Genomic DNA, 7,957 nt, shown 5'->3' on the forward strand with positions numbered 1-7,957 from the left:
GGTGGTTAGAGCGTTGGGCTAGTTAACTGTAAGGTTGCAAGATTGAATCCCCTGAGCTGACAAGGTGAAAATCTGTCGTTCTGCCCCTTAACGAGGCAGTTAACCCACCGTTCCTAGGCCGTCGTTGAAAATAAGAATGTGTTCTTAACTGACTTGCCTCGTTAAATAAAGATTAAATAAAGGTGTATAAAAAGTTTTTAATCTGACAAATCAGTGTCCAAAAATACAGATTTCCGATTGTTATGAAAACTCGACATCGGCCCTAATTAATCGGCCATTCTGATTAATCGGTCGACCTCTAATCCCTATGGTGTTTTTCAGTGGCAGGGACTGGGAGACTAGTCAGGAACGAGGGAAAGATGAACGTAATAAAGTACAGAGAGATCCTTGATGAAAACCTGTTCCAGAGCGCACAGGGCCTCAGACTAGGCCGAAGGTTCACCTTCCAACAGGACAACAACCCTAAGCACACAGCCAAGACAATGCGGGGTGGCTTTGGGAAAAGTCTCTGAATGTCCTTGAGTGGCCCAGCCAGAGCCGGGACATGAACCCGATCTAACATCTCTGGAGAGCCCCTCAGTCCCGAGCTGTCCCTCAGTCCCGAGATGCCCCTCAGTCACGAGCTGCTCCTCAGTTCAGTGGGGTTCTGGGTGAGGACTATTAGGCCATGGTCGGCGGCGAGGGTGGATTATCCCAGGACGCGAAGGGGAGGTACCAGGACATTAATGAAGTGGGGTCCACGTCCCGAGCCGGAGCCGCCACCATGGACAGACGCCCACCCGGACCCTCCCTATGGTTTTGAGGTGCGTCCGGGAGTCCGCACCTTAGGGGGGTTCTGTCACGCCTTGGTCAATATGTTTTGTGTTTTCGTTATATATTTTGGTCAGGCCAGGGTGTGACATGGGTTATGTGTTGTGTTCGTATTGGGGTTTTCTAGCATTGGGATTGTGAATGATAAGGGGTGTGTCTAGTTAGGCTTGGCTGCCTGAGGCGATTCTCAATCAGAGTCAGGTGATTCTCGTTGTCTCGGATTGGGAACCGTATTTAGGTAGCCTGAGTTTCACTTTGTATTTTGTGGGTGATAGTTCCTGTCTCTGTGTAGTGTTCACCAGATAGGCTGTAATAGGTTTCTCGTTCCGTTTGTTGTTTTGTATTGAGTTATTTCATGTTTTTCGTTTTCATTCATTAAAGATCATGAGTAACAAACACGCTGCATTTCGGTCCGACTCTCTTCCTTCAACAGACAAACGCCGTTACAGTTGCAAAGCTCCCATTCAACCTGACAGAGTTTGAGAGGTTCTGGAGTGAAGAATGGGATAAACTCCCCAAATACAGGTGTGCCAAGGTTTTAGCTTCATACCCAAGAAGACTTGAGCCTGTAATCGCTGCTAAAGGTGCTTTAACTTACATAAATGTGATGTTTTTTTGCATAAATGTCTAAAAATGTATTTTTACTTCGTCATTATGGGGTATTGTGTGTAGATTGATGAGGGTGAAAAAACAATTGAATCCGCTTTAGAATAAGGCTGTAACGTAACAAAATTTGGATAAAGTCAAGGGATCTGAATACTTTCCGAATGCACTGTATTCCAGAGATGGTTTGGTATGGTTTAGAAACTTTGGAATCGAGCTTGAGTTGACAGTGTAGCCCTGTTAGCGCCTGGACTTGTTGAAATATCTTCACGCCTAGAAGAACCTCCAGGCGTCCGTCAACTGTCAATATTTATTGAGAAAGAATTATGAATTACTGGGCAGTTTGGGAAAAACGAATCCAGTCCGAATCGTCCTCTGGAATAACGGACATTCTGGGGTAATTTTTACATAACCAACATTCTCTAATAATACTTTAGGTCTATAATCAATAGCGTAACTGTTAAATGTGCCTGGCTTTATAAATCATCCATATATATCTACAGAAATAAGACAGATCCTGCTTCTGTTGCCTGTTTTACTGTTTGTTTAATAAATCAAATCAAATCAAATGTATTTATATAGCCCTTCGTACATCAGCTGATATCTCAAAGTGCTGTACAGAAACCCAGCCTAAAACCCCAAACAGCAAGCAATGCAGGTGTAGAAGCACGGTGGCTAGGAAAAACTCCCTAGAAAGGCCAAAACCTAGGAAGAAACCTAGAGAGGAACCAGGCTATGTGGGGTGGCCAGTCCACTTCTGGCTGTGCCGGGTGGAGATTATAACAGAACATGGCCAAGATGTTCAAATGTTCATAAATGACCAGCATGGTCGAATAATAACAAGGCAGAACAGTTGAAACTGGAGCAGCAAGCCTCATGGAACGGCAAAATGCCATATAAAACAATTTCACAGATTTGGCTGTTTTTAGTATTTTCCATGCTGTAATTAAGCACTGTTCCAAACAGGCAGAAAAATAATATTGTAATCTAACAGCACCTGTTTGTTACACATAATATGCATGCCGTTCTCGCTCCTATACTCTTCTTTTTCTTGATCTCGTTGTTATTATTATGATCATTATAATAAACAATGCCGTTATCATTAGTAGGAGTTGTATAGCAGCCTTGTATAATCACTATCGAGCAGTAGGCCTAAGAGCCTGTTTGGTTTAGTCTTAATACCTCAACTTACTTATGCTTATATTTCAATATATAGTTTACTGTATCAATCATTAATTTGTTCCTGCCATCACACAGCATACAAGACATTCATGCTTCAAAATGAAATCAAGCATTTTTGCCTTAAAATTAGATAAAGGGAGCTTTGAATAATTAACCTAAACAATAAATAAACTACAATTCACGAATACATTCAACTGTTTTTTTAGTCTGGTGTAATAAAGGCTTTATAAATATTTTTCTGGTACACATTTATTTAGTGTTTACACTATTCCAAATGGTAAAAATATATATATATTGTAGTCTATCAGCAGCTGTTTGGCACACACAATACTCACGCAACACTTGCTCCTATACCCTAATTTTTCTGGATTTCCAGTAGTTTCCACAACTGTCACATGTCTTCCACAGATCTGACTTCCACTTTTTCCTCCGGAGCAACCAGTAAACATTTTGCACATTTCCTGTTTATTTTTCACGTCCTCCGCATCCATTTTTCTGTCGACATTACTGTGTTCAGAGTTTGTTATAACCAATTTATTGATGTGATTATGATCGGCTATAGGTCAGGCCCTGTTGGTCGCATGCAATGCTTACATGATTCACGTAAAGAGTGCAAGGGTTGAGGCAATGTGGAATGTTTTTCTTAAACAAATGAGGGATTTCGGGAACAGCTTTTCAGTCAGAAACAAGTGAACTAAATGGCTCAAATAATGTTGCAGGGACAGCGCAATAAACACTTGACTGCCGTTTTGGATCTATCATCATGTCACCAGAATAAGAGCCTCAATATTTATTGGAAAGGAGCATCAAGGGCACTTTCACCACCCTGTGAAGTTCATCATAACTTATTTAATCTGGAGCCTAACTGCATGGTTTCCCGAGGCGTAGTGGGATGACCACACCATATCATTGCGTGACTTCAAGTTTACTCCTATATTATGGTTATTATATCAATATTTTTGCATAAAAGCATTTCCACTACCATTTCACATTCATTTTACCGACACAAAAAGATCACGAATGAACAAAAGATATTTCTTCATTTATAACATTTTACCAAAATATCCTGTTTCCATCACAGCTCTCTTGATTTTTATTTATACGGTATGACTTTATTCGCATGAAAACTGGGTGGAAATGTGGTTATTGGCATTTTGTTATTAAGGTTGAATGGTTAATGTTTTGATTAACCAAGCCTTGTCTCTTATTTTAGATGTCCTCCAATGGGCAAAATCTTTGACTGACATTGCATCAGAGATGTCAGTTTACCATAAAAACATAACATTTAACTTTAACAATTTATTTGACATTGTCATTAGCGTGTCTCTCAAATTCCCTTTCCCTCCATGGCTCGATCTCATCTTCCTCTTTGTTCTTTATCCCTCCCAGTTGATCTATCCCCGCCCCTCTGGCCACACCCATCCCTGTCAGCGATGAGCCCAGTGGCCACGTCCTGTGCTGACCTATCAGATAGCCCCAGTACAGGCCTGCCCCGCATGCCCTACTCTGTCCCCGTGTCGGAGCACATGGAGGAGTGCAGCGTGATCCCCGACGATCTGGACAGCCTGCTGGGGGATGACTGCATCTCCGAGAAAGTCAGCGAGGTGAGAAGGTCGCTACTAAGGTCACGTCAAGGAAGGATACTGACCGTGCTGTACCGTCCCTCTATTGACCTGTAGACATTTGATGAGAGAGAGGAGGTACAGACATTCGTCAGTAGAATATAGGAACATTTAAGGAAGTATTTCCGGGAGTTGCATGACAGCAGTGGTGTAAAGTACTTAAGTAAAAAATACTTTGAAGTACTACATAAGTTGTTTTTTTACTTACTTTATTCCTAAAGAAAATAATGTACTTTTTACTCCATACATTTTCCCTGACACCCAAAAGTATTTGTTCCATTTTGACAGGAAAATGCTCCAATTCACCCCCTTTCAAGAAAACATTCCTGGTCATCCCTACTGCCTCTGATCTGGCGCACTCACTAAACACAAATGCTTATTTTGTAAATTAATGTTGAAGTGTGCCCCTGGCTATCCGTAAATAAATAAAAAACAAGAAAATATGCCGTCTAGTTGTCATAATATAAGGAATTAGAAATTAACTTTGACTTTTGACACTTAAGTATATTTTAAACCAAATACTTTTAGACTTTTACTCAAGTAGTATTTTAATGAGTGACTTTTACTTGAATCATTTTCTATTAAGGTATCTACTTTTACTCAAGTATGACATTTGCATACTTTTTCCACTACTGCCTGACGGGTTGCACATTTTAGTAGTTGAACTTCCACCACTGAAGTACCTTACATGGAGCACAGAGCTATGCATTTCTGGTCTAGAAGGAGATCTAGAATAATATGTCTCTCTCCCTCAGTCACAGAGCCCAGTCCAAGGCACTATCCCCACCAACCTCCCCAACACGGCTGTGGGCCTGCACCCTCCATACTCCTCCAGCCCCCTCACCCCAGCTACCCCCTGCCTTCTTCAGCTTCACTGTCAGCCAGATGTCCGCTCTGGAGACCTACCCCTCGCTGGGCCAGAGGGACCAGACCTCCACACAGGTGCTGGATGCCCTGGGGGCCTTTTCCCTGGAGGCTGGGGACACAGAGGGCAAAGGAGGGGCTGGAATTGGAGGGCTGGACTCCCTCTCTGAGTACATCTTGCCTGGTGAGTGGATGAGACATATGAACAAGGTGTATGGATCCGGGTGTGTGATTTGGTGATGTCAATTATATTGAAAACAGCAAAGCCATTGTTGCAGGCTTTATTTTGTTGTTTGCCACTATCCAGTCTTATTTTGCAACCATACAGTTTAAACCTGCATCAGCTGTTACTTAAACCTTCCCGCAACTGCCCAGTGACCCTGAACAGTCCTCGGGAATGTGTTAGTTGTTGTTGAAGCTAGTTTGTGTCAGCAGCACTGCTGTATGGTCACATGGTGTCTGGTATCCCTGTGTCCTTGAGTTGCAGTTCTGTTCTCCAGGGGGAAGAATTTCTCACAGTATCATCTCTGGGATCTACAAACACAGCTCCCCTCAAACAGTAAGACAGCGGCATAACGCCTGAACACTCCGATGGATACTCTCATCTTCTTTCTCCTGTCTTCTGAGTTTATCACAACATGGATGTCTCTATACTTGATACTATACTTTATACTCTATACTATGTGTGTTTTTTAAATTCCCAGATTGAATTTATTCTATTGTTGTTGTTTATGCTTTTGTGATATTCCTTATTCTGATAAGTTCCCCTACTCTTCTCTCTGCAGGTTTGTGGGATATAGACTACCAGTACCAGGTGGAAGCAGCTCACCGCTGTAAGAGGGACCTGCTGCTGTCTCGCTTCAAGAACAAAGAAGACCCCACCCCACCGAAATAACTTCCTGGGGGCCTTTGTGTTTTGCAAAGGTACGCACAGTACTGGCCTCAAAAGTTTTAGAACACCTACTCATTGCAGGATTTTTCTTTATTTTTACTATTTTCTACATTGTAGAATAATAGTGAAGACATCAAAACTATGAAATAACACACATGGAATCATGTAGTAACCAAAAAAGTGTTAAACAAATCAAAATATATTTTCTATAGCCACCCTTTCTATAGCCATCCTTTGCCTTGATGACAGTTTTGCACACTCTTGGCATTCTCTCAACCAGCTTCACCTGGAATGCTTTTCCAACAGTCTTGAAGGAGTTCCCACATGCTGAGCACTTGTTGGCTGCTTCACTCTGCCGTCCAACTCATTACAAACCATCTCAATTGGTTTGTGTTGAGGTCGGGTGATTGTGGAGGCCAGGTCATCTGATGCAGCACTCCATCACTCTCCTTCTTGGTCAAATAGCCCTTACACAGCCTGGAGGTGTGTTTTGGGTCATTGTTCTGTTGAAAAACAAATGATAGTCCCACTAAACGCAAACCAGATGGGATGGCGTATCGCTGCAGAATGCTGTGGTAGCCATGCTGGTGAAATGTGCCTTGAATTCTAAATAAATCAGAGACAGTGTCACCAGCACATGCATGTTCTCTTACTCAAATAAGCACAGAAGTGCTGGCAGTAGTTTTAATGTTGCTTAAACAGAATTTTTCATCAGTGATAGTAAATATTATGTACTCTCTATCTCATACCTATTTCCTGCTCCTCCTCTGTCCTCCTCTGAAGAGGTCCAGGAGCGCCAGGAATGCAAGTAAGGGGAGAACTGCACGTTTGCCTACTGCCAGGAGGAAATATACCTGTGGACCCAGGAGAAGAAGTGGGCTCTGAGAAGGGAGCTGCTGTTTGACCCGCTGAGCAGCACCGAGAGACGGGCACTCAGCGTCACACTCCTGCTACAGCAGCACATGGGCATGTTCATGTTCCTCTGTGAAGTAGGGTGTGATGCACATAGACCTCCACATGGTGAACTTTGCAGTATTCTGTATATACACACGCACTCCGTTTCGCTCTCTCTCCCTCTGCAAGAATGTTTTGACAGTAAGCCTCCCATCATCAGCAAGTGCAGCAAAGAGAACTTGGCTGTCTGCTCAAACCTCACTGCCCGGCATCCCTTTGATAAGTGAGTCTCCTAGACCTTTCTGTACTTTTCCGTCATCCTCTCTCTGTCCTTCATTGTATCAGATCCAAATACGCACTTTGTCTTGGTATAATGGATTCTAAATCCAATTTACCTCAGACAATATTCAAGTCAGCTATTTGCACCCTGTCCCCTTCTGCCCTCTCCTTCTCTCTCCTCCTCCATCTCTTCCCCCTCTATCTCATCCCTGTTTTCTCAGGTGCCTAGTGAATCTGGTGTGTTCTGCCAACGTGCGCCACAGTAAGGTGCGCCCGCTGCACCCCCTCTGCGAGTTTGACATGTGTCGCCACGAGGTGCATGCCAGCTGCTCCTTTGCCCACTCCGTCATAGAACTCAAGTGCTAGGTGCTGCAGCAGGACACCGGTACAGAAGTACTCATGTGTTTGCAAGCATGGCTGCACACACAGACACACTCTATCAAGGATTCCAGCAAAATAACCACAGTTCACGCTATCATCTGTTACTTTGTGTGTCTTTATTAACTTCCCTCTCTCTCCCAGGTATTACCCATGAGATGGTACAGAAGTCCAAGAGGCTCTGGTACAGGCTAGAGCAGAATGCTCAGAAACAGAAGGTGAGCATGAGATGGGCACGATGCCCTTGTCTCCTAATACAATACACCATTTGAGTTATTGTTTTAAGGGCCTGATTTACAAGATCTCTCTCACTCATGCTCTCAGCCTGTGCACGTCACACACCATAGCTGTGGTGGGGGGAATAGGGGGAGTGGGAGACAACCTCAGGGGTGGAGGGGATGGCAGGGGGTTAAACCTGAAGATGGCGTTTGTC

The 7,957-nt window shown here is 43.4% G+C and overlaps 1 pseudogene; it reads left to right on the top strand.

Moving 5' to 3' along the window:
- Positions 1-4,028: 4,028 nt before the first annotated feature.
- Positions 4,029-7,512, top strand: LOC124039023 (annotated as a pseudogene).
- The last annotated feature ends 445 nt before the right edge of the window (positions 7,513-7,957 follow it).

Source organism: Oncorhynchus gorbuscha, linkage group LG07 (genome assembly GCF_021184085.1).
Source record: "Oncorhynchus gorbuscha isolate QuinsamMale2020 ecotype Even-year linkage group LG07, OgorEven_v1.0, whole genome shotgun sequence".
NCBI classification, from domain to species: domain Eukaryota; kingdom Metazoa; phylum Chordata; class Actinopteri; order Salmoniformes; family Salmonidae; genus Oncorhynchus; species Oncorhynchus gorbuscha.